A 19,524-nucleotide genomic window follows, 5' to 3' on the forward strand; every position below is an offset into this window, starting at 1 on the left:
ATCACACACGGCTGCCTAAGAGTATCTGAGGCAAGCTCCCGCATTGTTCTGAATGCAGAACTTCACCAGAAAGCGCCACAATCAATTTCTTAAAGTGAGAAACTGTATAATTTTCTATGCATATTCTTGCTTTGGGATAGGATTTCTTTTTTATTGTACTGTTGCCACGGCAGATACATTACTTACTACACAAAACATCTAAGCGCAAGTCTTGCCCCGTACGCTCTAGGACATCGAAATTCTTTCTCTGAGTGAGAGAAAAAGGCATAGTGGAAAGAGCCGATGCTACGGATAAGAAAAAAACAATGTTGGATTAGTCCATTTTCCATTGGGATGAAGCTTTGTTGTTAGTGTTAACACATTCCCCTGACCACTTAAGGACAGAGGGCAAATTGTATTTTTCACAAACTGGCCAAAACTGTAAACTGGAATGATTAATCCAAAATGTGAATTTGAAAACAGTCGTATTTTTTTTTCCCCAATTTTATCCCATTTCTGCTTGATTTTTTTCACTCGTTTTCTGTCTCACACCTCAAGCAATGTTGAATTTAAGAAAAATAAGAGAGAGAAAATCCAGTCCCAGTTTTTCTGCTCTGTCCTCAGAGAAACGGAGACCATGGTCCACTAATAAAACATCTAGATCAGAGAGTTAGAAAACACCCTGGTGAGTACAATAATGCTTTATACGTTATAGCACAGTAAAGACTGATAGATGAAACATGAATTACGTGTTTTCTACACTTCTTTAATTCAGAAGGACACCATTTCACGACTAAAAACAAGCTGAAAACAGCTAACAACAAAACGGTTTGCATCCCCGTTAGAAAACGACGGAGAACAAGCTTATTAATCTCAAATAGCGTACAACTGTGATTCATAATAGCTGTTACTGACTGCAAGAGTGCATGCAGGCAAAACTGAATATGAACACAGCAGGGTATTGGTGCTTGCTTTGGTGAAGCACTCTGATAAACACAGATGGCCTTCTTGAAATGGGCTTCCTATTCTCCTTTTGTAGCTTTTTGAGTTTAGTATTTCTGTGTTTTCTCCATCCTAGTCTTTCGAAATTGCATGAAGTATCAAAGTATCTTTAAGATATTCTCTAATTATCCACTTTGACTAAAGTTCTCTAGCATCATTTGTCTGGGTCAGTGTCATTGTAGAACAAAGACAGGAGAAGACAGGAATTTCATTTAAAATTGCTTTTAAAATGTCTTATTCCACATTTCATAAAATTAGTTTGTGTGCAGAATGCGTATTTATGTCAAATGAGTTTGGGATAGAGTTCCCATCTGAGTGTTACAAGATTTAGAAGCAATTAGAATATGAGATTAAGATATTGATACCAAATCTCTAAGATTTTCTTTCCCAGCATAAATAAGTGGTACACACATATATGCTAGTGAAAAATTCTAAGAGAAGTTACATCAAAGTAGACATCCAGTTACATCTAATCTATGGAAACTCATTGGCTATGCACTTTTGCCAATACAAATTAACAAATACAGCAGTCTGCAGACCTCAGGGTAGGAAGTCAGACACCCCTGCAAGCTAGCACCTCAAAGCGATATTCCAATTGCCAGGACTTCTTTTGAGGGGGGGGGGGGGGGGGGGGGGGGTTTACCCACGGCACTACCCTCAGACTGGCTCATCTCCGTTACAGATACATGACTATATTATTGTTCCTCTTGTGGATATCTCTCATTGTATTGACTCAACGCCCTCACCCAATGTTTTATATGCCTCTGCACATTGCAATTGTGATTCAATAACTGAGAGGAATCATCATATTGACACTGCCACTATATATAACAACGTGATGTAGATATCGTGTATAGAACAACTCGGAAACCATATGCAGTTTATTTGCTGAATTTGGCAGTTGAGTGGTGGCACATTACATATTCTGCAATATGCACCCAGTAAATGAAAGTCCTACACAAAACAGTCATGTTATTTGCAGAATTTCTCTATTGGAAACTTGCTTGAAAAGAACCAGAGCATATGCATTTGATATTTCAGGTTAGTTTTTACAGCCTGACACTGAACAATATGACTCTGACATCATTACCGTGCTGTTTTCTTCTACGTTCAAATGTTGTGAAAAGGAAATGATTTGAGATGTAATTGTGGTGATTCACTATGTACTTTGAATGTCTTAGCAAAAGCTGTCAACTGTTATAGATACAAGGGTTACGACACCTTTCTTACATATTTTATAATAATTTTCTCTTAGTACGATTTGACAATGAGACAATGGTCTGAAAATGGTCTAACGGTCTAAAAGCTCTGGAACACGGCTACTTTTGCTAATTGAACAAAGACATGAATAACTGTGGCCTTGGCAACTGCTGGAGGAAAGAAGAAGTACGATACTGAGGGTAGGGAGCGGATGGAGGGAGAAGTGGGTGGGGGCAGATGAAGTGCTTTCCAGCTGGATAATGGTGAAGAAAAATGCTTTGACTCGAGAGACTAGCAACGAAGCTTCATGATAGCGCAGGCTTCAAGTCACCTGAGGCTAGATTCTGTCTGAAACAAGAGTGGCTTGCTGACAACCAATCACTCAAAGCTTCAGCCAAGCCTTTCAACAGTCAACCTAGCAGCCAACCACGTAGTGAATATCTTCTCAAAACCGGGAAACAGAATTCGTGTCATCAGGGTAATTACGGTAATTGGATATTTGGAACTACTGTCAGGGTGAAAAGGCCTAATGCTGGTTGCAAATTGCAAAATAGAATTCAATAAGCCGCCAAATAATTTAAAGAGTAATGGATATTATTTGTGGTATTGTTGATCATGTTCACTGCTCTGTTACCATGAAAAACCATGAAAGTCTAGAACTTATATGGTTTTCATCATGTGCTTAATAGCTTGTAATGTCAGATGGTTGCTAGAATTGGCAAATGAGAGCAACAAACCCACAATCAGACTGCGCATAGCATTGCTGTCATGGGAGCACTTTTGGTTAGTTTAATGTAAATTGACACTTAAAGTAAATGACTGGTTTGTGACAGAGGAAACTATTTGGTCTGCCACTAAATTAATAATCAAATATACATTTCATTACTCAGCATCATTGTTAGAATTTTAGTTGAGTTCTTTCATCCTCCACCTAAAAGATATATCGATGTTATGATGGATTTGAGAATAATTCTGAAAACCTGTCACGCTGTGTATGAGAATATTGAATAAGCATGATCACCACACATATGTGTAATTCTGTACAAAAGTCTTGTGATAGAGAAGGTTTGGAACTTCCTAAGAAAATGCAATAATTGCACATTGACCAGATGCTTGTGCTGTTTACCCAGGTTACTGTTACATTCCTCCTGGTGGGCCTGACGCAGGAATCCCAAAGTGTCAGACATCAGCTCCAAAGCAAACAGAACCATTCCAGGTTAGAAAACAGAAGGGAAAAACGAACAAACCCTGCTATTTCTCAAAAGCATCATATGGGTTAATACACTTTGACAGAGGAATGGGCATAGATTTCTGCTCAGGATTATTTTCTCACCGAAAGTGGTCCGCCACCTCATGTTGCTATTTGGGATCTTGTTGACAAGGGTATCCTCTACTTTTTTGTATCCATTCTATTATGTCAGAAACTCTGAGCAATAATGAAATTTACATAAAAATCAGGCCAGGCACCAGTGCACAGTTAGCTGCCTCTCTAATCCAATCTCCCTCAATAGTGTTGCTATGGCATTTATGAAGCCTAAACAGCGGGGTTCTCCTTTGGGGACAAAATTATGGTCTGCGTGATTTTTAGCTCTGAACCATAAAGAGGTCATTCTTCTTTCCTCAACTTGTATCCCCTTGCTGTGTTTACTACTGACATCTGGTAGGTGGTATTTTCAGAATCCTCTGAAAGATGAAGAATGCCAATTAGCTGTTTCGCCATGGACTGTGGATTATTTTCTTTGTTGTCCGAGTGTCTCGCCAATCAAATCATTTTCTTGGCTTCTGGAAAACAGTCACATTATGGCTTGTTGGGGTGGCATGATAAGGAAGAATGACTTTTTGTGTAAAGACACCAAAATAAAGGGAAAAAGCACTTGTTGGCAGATTACCTTATTCATAGATGACCTGGAGGCCCCAGTGTTTATTGTGTATTTAGCTCATTTAGTCAACATGACTGAATGGCACACTGCAGTGTAATTGGACCTTGATTTCCAACATGGTGGATGATGGTCAAGCATTTAGATGAAAAGAAAACTTCAGATTTTTTCTTCTTTGAATGAAGGCTGCCCCACTGACAAAGCAAACATGATTTAGAGGCCGACATGCTCAACTCTTGTGCTTTTCTGGCTGACTGTTTGATCAAAAAGCAGTTTAAGTTGGAAGGGAAACCGGTAATCCCTGGACTTTTATTTGTTTGAATCATGGAAACTAAACTAATATTGATGAGAACCTTTGTGTTGAGCCAATATTTTTTTTCCAAGTGGAAACCCCACCAATGAATAGAGAGTCACTCATGGCTGCAGTTCTTCTTCAGAAGTTGCAGTATTTCGGAATGATTGCGGAGCATCATCTGAGAAACTAGGGCAGTACAATTCATTTCAGTTGTGTCCTCAATTTTCCCTTTGACTCTTAAGCCAAATCGTTTGATCGGACAAAGCTTTCATTGAAAATGATTTAGCCTGAGAAATACTTCAACAACTGATGAAAATGACCGTCCTCACTATCAATGATGTTTAATAATATGAATGGTGATTATTGCGATATCATCTGATTGTATTTATCTGTGGATACAGATCCAACACGCTGCATGTAATTGATGAGACATGGCTTCTCTGATAACTATAGTTGTTAGCCTAAGTATGAAATATGGCTTCCAGACCAGAGAATAATTTATGAGATTTTTGTTCCATTTACTCAGTTGTCTCGCGAGGCCAAATAATAGTGGTTGAGTTAAGATTAGTTTAGGCAACTAATGTTGTGCATTAATTTTGTTCACTTTATGCATTGCTGAACATTGGACTCAATATATTTAGAACAATAAAGTTTTATGGAAATAAGCTATATGCTTTTAAAAGTTTTATAATTGCACTCTTTTATACAAGCCCAAAGAAGTGACTTTTAAATTAGTAGAATTAATAGGAATACGCTGTTGGTTCGGGGATAGTGCATTCACAATTATGCATGGCTACGAGAGAATATTTTTTTTTTCTCAATTAAAAATTCAGGCAATTATTCTCAGAGATTATTGACCTCTAAAGGGACCTGTAGTGTCACACAAGTACTTTATTTCTTTTTTTTTTTTTCTCTTTTCTTATTATGGCATTCATCTTAATTAGCAAAAACAATTGATTGACTCCTCCTCCTCAATGTTGGGGGGCAAAGTGACCTGGACAAATTATCCTCTCTGGATTATGCTAATAGATCTGAATTGTATTATTGTCTGATCAGGTTTAGTATTCTCTGGAACGGTCTGGCGTCTTTCCGCTGATCTATTCTGTGCTTGAGATAATGAGCTCTGGCTTTTGGATGTCTTCTCGGCCTTTCAAAAACATAACTGGCTCATTTCTGTGAGATGACTGCTCGTATGCTTCAGCCAAGTTGTGCCGTGCTGGACTATATCTCCTTATATAAAAAAAACCTAAGGGGACATACTACTTTTCCCCAAGGGTGGAGCCTGAAAGCACATGTTCATGCGCGGCCCTTGTAATGGTTATATGACGTCTATGATGTATGGATTACTACAACTTTTTATCTGCTGTAGTCGTTTTTAACCTCTTAAATTAAATTACTATATACATCACCATGTTGCTATGAGAATACAAATACAAGGTACTTTGAGATTAGGATGTGAAATGCTGAGACACCAATGTGAAAAATGGCACATATTAATAGGTTGGTGCATGGAGACTTGCTTTATTGCCTGTGCTCCTATGTTAAGCATTATGTAAGATTGTCCTCACTGGAATACTACCAATACACGTATCTGGGTCAAACTTTCAAAGCACTTTTTACACTTAATGCGTAGACTTAACAATCTTACAGTTTCAGTAAGCTGAAAATTTCCATCTTTTTTTTTTTTTTTTATAGATGGTAGATGTTATTATTTTTCTCCACAAACAGGCATATATCTATTTGAGTCTGTAAACATCAAAAAAGTCATTTTAAAAGCCGCCTAATTCCGAGGATTGCATCATTTACATTGTGGCCTGCAGAGGATCTCCAGTGTGTTTGATGAAGAGTCAGCGTCAGTAGCGTTAGAGTTGTACAACTGAGAAGTGAAGTAAAGTTGTCCAATACCTTCTCTCCAGTGCCTCCTTAACATGAAAAAGCACTTGCATGATCTCCTTTGTCACGTAAAGTAAAATAACGTTTTTTGGGGCGAAAATTGCACAAGCTGCTTCGTGGATCAGTTTCTTTCCTGATACTTTGGTCATTTCGCAAGTAGAATTAGCATATACACGTTTGTTGGTTGGAACGGCATCAGAGTATTGGTTTACAATACCCACGCATACACTAAGCAGAAGGCACCATTTCAAATCGAAGCAATCTGGAGTTGCTGGTCTCTGCTGCACTATATTACTGGTCACTATATATCATTTTTCGATGGGACCACATCTGTTTCTACTTGACCATAGCTGTCGCTACACCGAGCTCTGAGGGTAGACTTAACATCTAGTTTTAATTACAGTGATCCTAATAACAGTTGCTAAACCATTTACCACTGGTAAGATTTCTTCCACAGATATTTTTTTAGTAAATATCTTGTTACAAGGAGAATGTGTGTGTGTGTGTGTGTGAGAGAACGAGCACGAGAGAGGTGACCGCCTCGGTGTAGCTTTTAACTTGTACATGTAAGGGCTATTAAGTTGTTACAGGAAGCAAGGTATATCAAGAGACATTCATTGGAATGGCATTTTGTTTGTATAGGCTGTTCTTTCAGCAGTCAGCTAATTTGACAGTTGTGGTATTCAAAAATTAAAATGTCATGTTGAATGGTGAATTTCAGCTTTCTTTGAAACCTACTAGTTTTGGTTCCCCTCCCTGCTGTGCGTAGCAGGAGACTATAGAACAGTCACTCTGATACTAACATTTGATATGAAACCAAATTAAGTTGAATGAGTTTAATATTGCCTGAAGACACTGTCAGGCTCGATAAGCTGTTTTTTTTTAGAGAGAGAAAAGGATATAAAGTTTCTGCATTTTTGTTATTAAAAAAAAAAAAGACATCTCATATGACTACAGCGAGAGAGAACGGAAAAGTGAACACTTTAGGATGACCTTGATGCTTATTAGCATATGCATCTGAATTCTATTAATTCCATGCTACATACCTTAACTCCATACTTAATTACAAAACTGTTTTTAAAGGGTTTTTTTTCCGGTCAGAACACTACATTTAGATCCCCACTCTGACAATCAGACACATTTTCTGTCTAACAAATCCCAACAATCTTGCATCTTGTAAAAAGACATAACAGTTGATTATAAACTTTTTTTTTTTTTTTTGCTGAGATGTTTCCTCCAAATGAATTATATTTCACAGATCATTGGTCATAAGATGTATCTGATGTGCACTACAGGGAATAAGGGAGTGGTCCTTAAGACACGGCTTGTTTGCTATTTATTTATTCTGCGTTTTACTTTTTTGTAAATCAATGCTGGTGAATTTAAAGGACCTGGTGAATTTGCCAGGTCCTGCTCCCAGTCTGCGACAGACATTCTCACGACAGTGACAACAGCAAGGAAGGATTTCTGTCATCCTCGGATATGACAAGAGAGCGGACAATTTCATCTTACCATCCGGTAGTATTAAGTTCCACAATGAAACAACAGGGAGAGATTTTTATTTCTTAATTTACATGATGGTTTCACAAATACTTGCACATGTAGTGTCCCTGTTACATAACCATGTAATACTAGGTTCTATTATTACAGAGTGCTTCTGTTAGTGCATACAGTGCTACATAATATCAGTACCTTGACGTACAAAAATGGATTTTGAATACACTGAATAAATGCCATTTAAAATGTTGCTACACAGCATTTATAATGGCCCTGTGCATTCACCACATAAGAACTCAGGGCTGAAATGATAGTCGAGAAAGCGGTGAAGATTCTGGGTTTTACGACAGTGAATTCTGAACACATTTGTGAGATGTGTCCCGAAAGGTCACGCGCTGCTCGGATGAATATTCTAGAAAGGGTTGTTTGAATAAAGATGTACTGGACATATGGGCACTAAAGAGTGATGAATGATTGGAAATATTAGCTAGTACAACAATAATGGATACACTGACAATAGCTGAGTTTTCCTCTTTTCAGGATCAAAAGATTAACCGTTCAAAGCCCTTTTAATTGTTTATTGTTTTATTGATTGATTTTTAACCAGCATTTTCTCAAAAGGCATGCAAAGCCATTTACTGGGTATTTTAGCAGACAGAGAGATGGTCGCCTGTGAAAAAATGCAATGGGGCATATCTGTGACCAAGGGATCGCATTCAAAATATGGTTTCTGCATTTTCCCAATTTAGATTGCATAAAACAAACCAACATGTGTTTTTACTTTACGCAATACTAATACATAAACATCTTTTTTTTTTTGTCTCCAAAATGAATATCTGCCATTGAATGACCTTTATTACATCTGTTTTCTCTTTTTGTCCCAAAAGTAACTCCTTTATTATGTAAAATTATGCTTATGAAAACAAAATCATCCGCTCACCTTCACCCAGTGAATATGACTCAAATGCACATGTCCCCTCAGCAGTGGGGAAAGCTGCGTTATATTGAAGCCAGGTGTGTGTGTTTCAGTCTTCCACATAATGGCATTTTAGACAATTATTTTTGACCCAAATCATATGGGGAAAGTGCACTAAAGCATTTGATCACACACACACACACACACACACACACACAAAAGTTTGACTTTAACATGGAAAACAATGTGTGCAAGTATGACAAACCATGAGCATTTTTTTTTTTTTTTTTTTTTGCTAAAATCAGTTTAAACTTTTCGTTTAACTCCACACATATTCTTCTTATACATTAAGCTGCCAGAAGTTAGGGACGGGTATTTATTATTTATGGAGAATGACTGAGAATGGCAAAATGGTTGTAGTTATTGAATAGTGCACTGTATTAGTCTTTGTCCTGAGTTCAGCTCCACAGTGGGAGCCCTGCTTCTCTGCCGGCAGTGCGGCGGCAACCTCTCTGCTTTTGATTGAGGCCGTTGGAAAAAAAAACAGTAGAAATCTGCACTTTTCTGCTTTTTTTTTCTTTTTGATGCATGCTAGAGTTACAGTAAGAATATGTCTTCTGCCATTGGCTGAATAGGCTGGACTGCCTACTGTGAGAAGGATTGAGGCTCCAATGCCCCAAAAGAAGGGTATGTAGCAGTTGAAATGGAGTGGAAAATGGCCAATACTGGCATATATTTATAGATTATCTACTTCACATTTGTGCTCTGCTCTCTGTAATCTTCTTTCGCAACAGCCTAGACTAAAAAGTAGAGCTTCGCTCTTGCTGTACATGATAATATGTTGATGTGATTAGTTTCTTTGGCTCACGCTGAATCCGGGTCCATCTGGTCAAGACTCCATGACGGGTTTTGAAATCAGCCCCCACTCACAGACATCTCATGCAGTAGGCAGCCTACTCTCCCTGCGCTGCACTAGCTCTGTCTCTTGGATGCCAGTTTCCCCGTATCGAACCATTCTGCAAATGCCGAAAGCAGGATCTTCTCCAAATGAGAGCCGTTTACTCATAGCAATCTCGCAGAGACTTACTCGAACGGGAAAACTCAAACAGGATTGAATTAAACAGGCTTTGTTTGTTTTCCCCTCTCTCTGTTGCTTTTCTTTTTTTTCTAGTTTGAGAACAGAGCTGAACACAGGTTCTCAGCTGCCTGTTTACCCCCTCGCCTGTTGTCGGCTACTGCTCAGCTTTTCACGTTAAGGCGCAAGGAGAGAAGGGGAGCTGAGATTAACTGCTCAACTGTTGACGAGTCTCAAGTGAGCAGCATCCTGCCATGGAACTGTTTGAGCAATCAATGGGAATGTGAGGACTCGTTGAGAGACCAGCGGTCTGATAAGGCGCTATCTGCCCCAGATAAGCGGAACGGAGCATGCATCAGAACTGCAGAGCTTCCCTCAACGCTGCCTATCGTGCGCCGAGTCGCAGAGGAGTCCAGCTTCCAAGCGTGCTTCTTCTTCTCATCAGAATTCCATTACTTAACTGATTTTCTCGTATTTTCTTTCCTCTTTTCTGAACCTACCCATTCCTTCAGAAAGGTAAGAATCACGTTAAGGTTATTAAGTTATTTCTGTTTGAGCTTGAGCTTTTTATGTGGCTATAGGGAGTTGAAATCTACCCCAAGTTTTCAGTTGAGTGCAAAAACTTTTTGGCTATGTCATCAAAGCACGGGTGAGTTAACCGCATTTCCCTACATACGTGGTTAGATTGTGCCATTAATCATACATTTGTATATTTAACTTTTGCACACCACAAACCCTCCACTGGCTGCTAGAAACTCTAGTTTATATGAAAAGAGTTCGGTTCCGTATGAATTCTTTTAAAGAACAGAACTAGTCTGTTTAGAGTAATTAAAATGATCGAAAGGGTACCATGGCTAATTGAAAAATGGTTAATCAAAACACATCCAGATGTGGATTGATTTGGTCTGCTGCCACCTTAGTTAGAGGAAGAATGAATGGAAACTATTAAAATAAGAGGGACTCAATCATGCGGACGCATAAAAAAGAATTTAATTTGAATTTCTCCCCTCAGAGTTCTTGTTAGGCTGTTTCTGCATTTGTAGATCCCGTCTGTTGTTTTGAATACAATGTCGTGTATTTACCTTCGTCAGTGTGAATAAGGCTGCAGTGGAGCTGAAGTTCTCAAATCCACTTGGGTCGTTAAGGCCTTAACTTCAGTCAGCTATATTAAAAGAACCATTAAATTCTTAAATAATAGTTATACTAAAGAGTGAGTGAAATGAATAAAGGTATTTAAAAGCCAAGTGATTAATACATTATACATGGCCGGTCTTAAAAAAAAAATCTTAACCGTTTGAAAAAGACACTTCAGATATTTCCAGTGTAATAGTTTGAATCTCAAGTGAAACATTTGTGTGCTGTGGCAGTAAGATTAGATCCTTTAACTCAACATACATTATTAACCTACACCCGAGCCCTCTTGACAACCATGTGTTAATGAGCGAGGCAAGGACTCCTGCACCGAGCGGGACCTTACAGCGACTTGGCACGCTCAGCGTTCTAACCGACACTTTTGTCAGACAGAAAGACTCAGTCTGATATATCTGTGTCGTCTGCGCTTCGTTCACTGTACTCTCTGAGCCAGTAAAGTAAAATTAGCAATGTAGCCTAATATTGCGTGGAGTGAAAAGACTGGTATGACAGACTTACCAGTTCCATCGTGGTCTCACGTCGAGGACAGTGTAGTAATTTGTGCTTGCATTACTTTACATGTTCTACTAGCCGGTCACCAGCACGACAGCAATGCTCTTAAAGAAGATATTATTTTTACTTATATATACAACCATTTGAAAATAAAAAAACAAACTATTTTTTCTTTGAGTCATCAATATCAAAAACTGAATCAACTATTACAATATTAAAAACAGAATTATTTTAGTTTGTAATCATTTCTGGAAAGATGTGAAAGTTTAATTTGAATAAGAAGAAGAAAAAAAAAAGAAATTGCACACCAGTACTCACATGAAATAGATTGTGCAAATGAAACTAATTCTTAATCGTAGACTCTGTGGTGCTGCTGCTTCTGTGTGTGTGCGTGTGTATGTGTGTGTGTGTGTGTGTGTGTGTTTGCTTGCAAGACATGTATTCTGCACAAATGTTTTGAATTAATGCAAGTGCGAGTGCCCACTGTTTGAAGGCGAATATTAGCATTTCAAAGTGGCCCCAGTGCCTCCTCAATGGGAGAACTTCATCCCTGTCCCCCATTAGTTTTTTAACGGAGGCTGAAGGAGCGTGAGGGGTAAAATAGGGAGGTGGGCTTGTAGTCCGCTTCTCCTCTTCTGTGCTTCTTTGTGCGTCTGTGTGAAAACACTATTCCATTCCATTCATTTCAAAGGAATATTTTCCTTGGCTGTGCTTCTTTCTGACCCCCTGCCCTGTGAAAAAAAACCCCACTCTTAACATGACAGATTACTGGATCTAGAAGTATATTTGGTGGTGAGCTTTAGAAAAAAAAAAAGAAAAAATCTCAAATGCAATTACACTGGAGTTTTCAAAAATGTTGAATTTAATTCCTCTCATCTTTGTATTTCAACTGTCAGTTATACAAAAACACCTGAATTTTTGAAGTCCAAATTGTTGAAAATGTGAAATAGGAGATAATGAAAGCCAAATTTGATCATCCATTATCATATTAAATGGCTTGAGTGAGTACTTTCCTCATTTACTTGGCCTCAACCGCCTTCAAGCTCTTCCCGTTCAGTTAATGTCGCCCTGAGTTTAAACGTGCTCCTGTGTAACTATGTCATTTTGGTAATTCAAGCTAAATTCGCAGTCGCGGCAGGGAACGTGAATTTGTCTGTTTTCACAGAACTCTTATTCCTCTTCGTCTGCCATTGTGAAGCTGTTTCTCGTCTGTGCCTCTACGCTTTCAGATCAATACCTCTTGGGTTCAGCATAGATTTTGTGGGAATTAAGGGGCATTTGATTTTCGGGTCCTCTTTCTTGATTTCGGGATAATCACCAGATGTTTTACAATATTGTTGCGCTCAGAGTTATAAAGAATGTATTTCATGTTTCTCACATGTTATATAGAGTGAGTCGAAGAGACACTGCTTTGTAGTCTGAGACCCCTGATACAGAAAGGAAGGCAGTATGTGTTTCTATGTAGGAATCAAACGGGCCTGCTCCGCTCCAATGTTGAAATAAGGCCAAAAAAAAAATTCTCTGTCTCCCTCTCTCTTTCTCTCTCTCTCTTTTTTTTGGAAGAAAACCAGAATACCTGTAAAAATCTTCTCTTTTGGGGATAATTTAGTGTTCCTTTCTTTTCTTTGTGACAAACGCAGATTTGTACTATTTTCCAACAAACTAACAATAAAGCTACCACATTTTTTTTTTTTTAGAAGTCATTTAATTTCATTCAGTGGGTGTGAGCGAAAGACTGAGAATGGGTTAAAGTGGACCGCACTCCTGTATGAGCTGCTGTCCTGATTACTTGAACCCTGCAGTACTTTAATTCGCACACTGTAAACCCAGGTCGACACAGCACATTAATATTTACTGTCCGTCCAGTTGGAGTCGGACCACTTTAAGCCAAAATACACTAGAGTGACGTTTCACCCTGCCTGACATCCCAAATTGTGTAGGCTTGATTTGACGGTCGGGTTTAAAAGAGAGGGCTGACGCATCCTGTGTGTGTGTGTGTGTGTTGGGGGTGGGGGGGGGGTGGTAGACTATAGACAGGGCATGAGGAGAGCAGGTTAAACAAAATCAATGGCTCCAGTCTTATAATAGTGCTCGAAGCAATGCAGCGATAGCATCTCCAATCCCGACTTTTTTTTTTTTTCTTTTTCTATTTTTTTTTTTTTCGAGCCGTTTTGTTTAGTTACGTGTTTACCCAGTGCTCTGGACCATGCTGTGCAGATAACTGCATGCCATTTAAGGATATAAACAAGGTTGTAAAGATTGTTCGCTTAATTTGTACTAATGCACCCACTGCAAGGCACTTTGGTAGGTCAAATACCTGTTTTATGGCAGATTTTATTTTACGATTGGTAATCAGTAAAACTCCGGGGGCCTAAGGTGCCCCCACCCTACCATTTTGAGAAACATTTGTTTCCACTTCCCCAAAGGCTGCTCTCTGGCAGTCAGGGGGGTGTTGGGGGAGGAGGGGGGGTTGGGGGGGTGGGGTCCTTACCCTCTCCAACGCTCTGCCTGCCATTTTAATTACCTTCAGGGGCATCATGGAGTGGAAAGGGAGAGTATGAAAAGAGTTGAGTTAGAGTGTGTTTGGAAGAGGTATTTACACATGACCATTCAAGGGAGGTTTCTTTTCGTCTCATCCGCCATGCATTCTTTCAATTTTAGAACCGTTCTAAATACACAGATGTGAAAAATTAGGTGGCGCTAAGCAAGGCTGTAAAGTTACACCAGACTAAAGCAACAGGGAGAAATAGATCATTTCGGTATTTGCATTCATACGTCATACAATTTCGAAAAGAAATTTCATTATGAGTAAATTCCAAAAATTAAACATGTTTGTTTGTTATGGATTTATTTTGATATAACAAGTAAATTTGTCTCTCTAAAAATGTTTATGTCTATCAGTTAATTAGTATTTTTGCAATGGTATCGTGACAAAGAGCTGCGACATTCTGTGATTCAAATGTGGCGAAATGTTGATTTTTTATTTAAATGTAAATGAAGACGCACTGAAACGACAAAAAAAAAAAAAAAATACAGTTACATGCGCACTCATACATACATACATACATACACACACACACACACACACATACACACGCACAAGTAGATACACATATGTAGACACACATCTCTCTGTGTGTACATGAATACGACTTGTCTTATCTATGGACTGACGTCCAGTATTCTGCAAAATATTCAATTTCTTAGTGATGGCAGAGGAGGCTAGGCGGCAAGGCGAAAAGTAAACAGCAGTTATTGCGACCAGGCCATTGCAGCCTAGAGTGAGGGCTTAGACAGAGACAGAGAGAGAGAGAGAGAGAGAGAGAGAGAGAGAGGATCTACTGACGGCTGCAGGGGGAAAAGAGTGGTGTCTTTGCTGGATTACAGGAGAGCCCATCACAGCTTCACTTAAAAGCTCCATTTTCAACAAGACAGCCCTGTTATTTACGGACACTGAGAGAAGACATGGCTTGCAATATAATTTCACCCCAAAATGTTGTCCTTGACAACTGTGAGTGAAAGTAAAAAGTGAAATGAAAGAAAATTGAGCATCACACTTTAAAAAGTTACACTTATTTCTTTATATATATATATATATATATATATATATATATATATATATATATATATATATATATTTAAACCTCTACACCTCTACTCCAGAATTCAGTGACATAAATTGGGCACGATTTTATACAGAGAAAATATGTTTTAAAAATAACATTGTAGCAGACAAATGTAGTTTACGCAGAAATTATTAAATGTTGTGTTATGCGGTCTAGTGCATTTGTTAAATAGCCTTTGGTAAATCAGTCAACAGTTTCATGACCAAGACTGTTTTTCTCAAAAAATATATATTTTTCCTGGTAAATATTGTCTACTGTACTGGCAGTGCATTCACCGATAGGCTCCAGTATAACCAGTGAGCGGCAGTGCATCTGATCTCAGACACACAAAAAAACGTGAAGCAGCTCAATTGTTTTTTTTTTTTTTTTTTTTTTGCTGCTGTTGTTGTTGTTGTCTTTCTATCCATTTCTGGATGCAAAAAAAAAAAAAAATATCTGAATGATCGTCCTCGCGTTTTCGTTTCCCGCTCTGGTATGTTAAACCTTGTTGCTGTTCCGTTCTCTCCCACACTGTGTCTCTGTGAATGATTAATCTGAGCCATACAAAACCACTTCAGCCGCAGAATCTGCAATGGCTTACTTATTAAGGAATATTTCACAACTTTTATTTCGACCAAATTTTCACGGTAGACTGACTACGGTGCTCTAAATCTCGGAGACAGCGTCGTATTAAGAAAAGAGAGACCCTTTGTACTGTTACTGTTCATTTTGGAGGGTTTGGCGCTTGGTGAAGTTAGGTTCATACTTTCATGCCTCGCATCTTTCTGTAGGGAATGTCAGTTATTCACATGGACTTCAAACTTACTCTCCACTTCCGACTACTCTCTGCTCCACTTCTACATGGTAAGCAGTCAGTGAACGTGTAAAACAGATTGGATAAGGAATTGTTTGCACTGATTTGTTGAAATTGATTAAGCATTTGATTCATGGGAATGGAGATATAAGCAATGAATGGAGACTTTTATGATATTTTTGATTTTGTTCGATACCTAATGTCAGACGTACTTTGCTTTGTACACAATCTGATCCAATCTGATTGGACGGTAGTTGGCGCAATGTATTACACTGAAATTCTCCAATCTGATTTTTTTTTTTTTTTTTGCTTGAGTTTCTTGTAAAATTATACATAACCCTTAGTGAAACTGTTAGCGCTACAAGTGAAACAGTTATCAGTCATTGATCTGAATGTGGAACTTGAGACAAAAAAAAAAAACAAACAAACAAAAAAAAAAGGATGTATAGACGTTCTCTCTACATGAAGCATAAAACACCCACAAAATAAGACTTAGATTCAAGGCAAAATAATGCTGAGAGTTTTATGTGATTAGACAATAAGTCAGTGACGAACACCTGTGGTTGAAGTGCAGGCTACAGCGGCACTCCATTGATTGCTTTGGAGGTGCACAGCCACTTTGCATAACAACTGCGCCTAATGACACCAGAATTAAGTATGACAAACAGTGAGGTTAATACTTTAAAGTTAATTTTATGAAAAGAACGTCCCCTTTCCCCCCCTCCGACTAATGCTGATTTCTTCACCCTAAAGAGGTTGCTAGAGGTTCTACATATAAATGAAATAACAAGGTTTACCTAGTGTTTTTTAATAAAATACAGCTTGACCAACATTACAAAAAAAAAAAAAAAATTGAGTGGGCTTTTCACCTTTAAAATATTTCTGTATCTTATCGCTCAGTGAACATCTGAGTAGATTCAAGGGTAGCTGGTTTTGCAGCGTGATATATCAAACATGGCTAAAAATGCTCGACAAAGAATGACTATCTCTGTGGTTTTTCATCTTGACCACAGCAAAGGACAGCCAGTACTGGGCAACTGGCGGACCTGCAGCTGCTGCCCAATATGGTCGTAAGCCACTGGCCTCTTTCCAGATAAAGATGAGCCAGAAGCCGTGGACATGGCTCGAGCCACACAGTCGGAGGAATTTCTGGGGAAAGAGCTAGAATATGGAGGACAAATGTCACTCCAGATAGAGATGTTTAAATCCGATTTCTACCCCTTGGGTGAAATTTAGTCCCATTTGAGGCTGACTGTAATGTCTCTCTCCATAGAACTTGATATTAATCACAACCTGACAAGAGGTTCACGGGCCCGGTAAGAATAGAACTCTCGTAAGAGTACAAGACTAACATCGCTGCTCTGACACAGGCCCCTGGTGGTAACTTGAGAGGCACAATAGGGGAGGAAATATTTAAGCTAGAAATAGTGGAGAACAGAGATGAAAATCCATTACATTGACTGAGCTGTTTTAACAGCTTTGAAAGAGAACTACATAACCCACACTGCATTTCTCTCTCTAAGTCTCTATCTCTCCCCCCTGTTTCTCTCTCTTTCTCTCTCTCAGGACATGTAGGGTGTGGTTGATGGTAGTTGTGTGCGTGTTTCTGTGTGTGTGTGTGTGTGTGTGTGTGTGTGTGCAGGGAGGCGCTTGTTATTTGATGTAAAATAAGGGATTAGTGTGGTTGGGAAGGATAGAATAGGAAAGTCAGTAGTAGATTAGGACACACTAATCTTTCGTCGCAATCTAAATATGTAAGGCGACTCGAAAGAGGGCCAAGAGGACCCGAACACTTTTTGTATTAAAACTACGTAGAAAATGATCAAAATCAACATATAGTTTTGTTGCGATACGACACGTGCAGTTTGTCTGTGCTTTTAGGACACAGATTACAGACCATTAAAATTGGATCTTAAATCTTGTGCTTTTGCAAGAGGATTTTACAGAATCCTCTACTGTTTGATCTGTCTCACACTACTGTCACTTTCCAGAAGAAACTAATGCTAAATGCCAAATTTCCAGCAACTTTTTGTAGATGCTGATCACATGGTACTTTCATTTTGAAATGTCCAGAATGTATCACATTTCCACTTTTATATCTTTGGACCAACTGCAAATGTCTTACTAAGTGTGAAAAACTGTGAACTGCTAAACACTCTCTGATAAAAAAAAAAAAATTGCATAATTCTCACATAAGTGGTGTGAATCTCACCACCATTTACAAAAACTATGACTACCCTTGTCAGTGAACAAATGCGTCTGCTGAAAATGTGCCTTTCACTGTCCCCTTTGACAACAACTATAATAATTGTGACTGACAAAACGTATAATCCACTTGCTGTTATTTGAGATAGATTTTTTTTGTGAAAATAATTCTGATGTTCTTAAAAAAAAAAAAGAAAACAACAACAACAACAACAAAACACTGAAGCAGATACACGTTAAAGCATTGTTTTGGAATAATTGGGATTTGCGGTGGATGAAAAGCATTTGATATAATTTTGAAAGCTATCTTAACCTACCAACATCCAGTTCAAGTGTTCTCAGCGGAAATGAACAGGCTTGGTTGGTCTAGAAAATGTTAGGCGTAAGCGTGAGAAGGTGTTAATCAAACGAACCGTGTAGGCTAATTTTCATAGCATGGAAATGAGAACGGCAGAAATGAACCTAGTGGAAATTTACATAGACATTAGTATGTCAGGTTAACTAGAGTGAATGTCGAAATAATGAGTAAATTAAATGAAGCCAAATCATTTTAATATCACCCCAGAATGAACGCGCACATAAACCTTTAGGACCGACATTCCTTCAGCACTTCCAATTTTACGAGGAAGGTACAGATCCTTTTATTGCGTAACCGTTTTGAAGAGAGGACGGCAATATAAAAGTTAAACAAGAACCAGGGCCTTTTGTCCTTGCTCTTCTGTGCTGGTTGCTTATGGCATTTTCATTTCCTCCATGAACCGACTGCCACAATGCCTGGGCCAAACTGGCAGGTTACAGTTCCAAAACCCATTACCATCAGATATAAGCTTAGACGGCCCTTGGGCAGGGAAAAGAACCACGGGTCCAAAAAGGACACAGTTAGAAATATTTTACATTTGCTTTTTGCTGTGACTGATAATATCTCACTGGAATGTTTCGTCTGATGTTGAAGGTCTCCAAGTTGTTTTATCTAGTTATGTTCTGTACATATGACGTCCACAAGTAATATCTGTGTGTGTAATATATATTTATACATATATATGCGTTCTGCGCTGACAGCTAATGTATAGTGTAATTTTAAGGTTGTGTCACACAAGATATACTCGTAATTCAAATCTCATTTCACTGATTAACTGTTTCGCTGGTGTTGCTACTTATGTTTTTACAATTGCTGTATACATCACAATTTGAAATATCGTTTAGTGGATTCTTTATTGTATTGTTTTGTTTGTTTTTTTTTTTGTTTTTTTGGAGGAGGAGGATGATCATTTGCTGTCTTAGCTACATCTAAGCAATTGCCTTAGCTAAACCCACATTAGTCTTACAATTGGATAATCGTGTGTTGCTTGGGCTTAATGCGTTCTGTTGCTCCAAATGGTCGCTCGTCTTTAGAAACATATAAGCAGATATCTACCATGCTAGCTGATGTTTCAAATGGATATTTCCCACGTCAACACGGAGTCCCCCTTAAGGTATTACCACTGCTTGTGTTGCAAGTCTGTCTTATCTGAATTAATCCTTA

At 38.5% G+C, this 19,524-nt stretch overlaps 1 protein-coding gene across 7 annotated transcripts in view; it reads left to right on the plus strand.

Moving 5' to 3' along the window:
* Positions 1 to 15,622: 15,622 nt before the first annotated feature.
* The window catches only part of adgrl2a (adhesion G protein-coupled receptor L2a), a 74,391-nt gene continuing 70,489 nt past the window's right edge, over positions 15,623 to 19,524 (plus strand). For all 7 annotated transcript variants that reach the window (XR_004025578.1, XM_030784807.1, XM_030784808.1 and 4 more), the window contains exon 1: positions 15,623 to 15,847. The gene's annotated coding sequence lies outside the window, so the exon portion shown is untranslated. The remainder of the gene's footprint in view (positions 15,848 to 19,524) is intronic.

The sequence above is a fragment of the Chanos chanos genome, chromosome 9 (assembly GCF_902362185.1).
Source record: "Chanos chanos chromosome 9, fChaCha1.1, whole genome shotgun sequence".
NCBI lineage: Eukaryota > Metazoa > Chordata > Actinopteri > Gonorynchiformes > Chanidae > Chanos > Chanos chanos.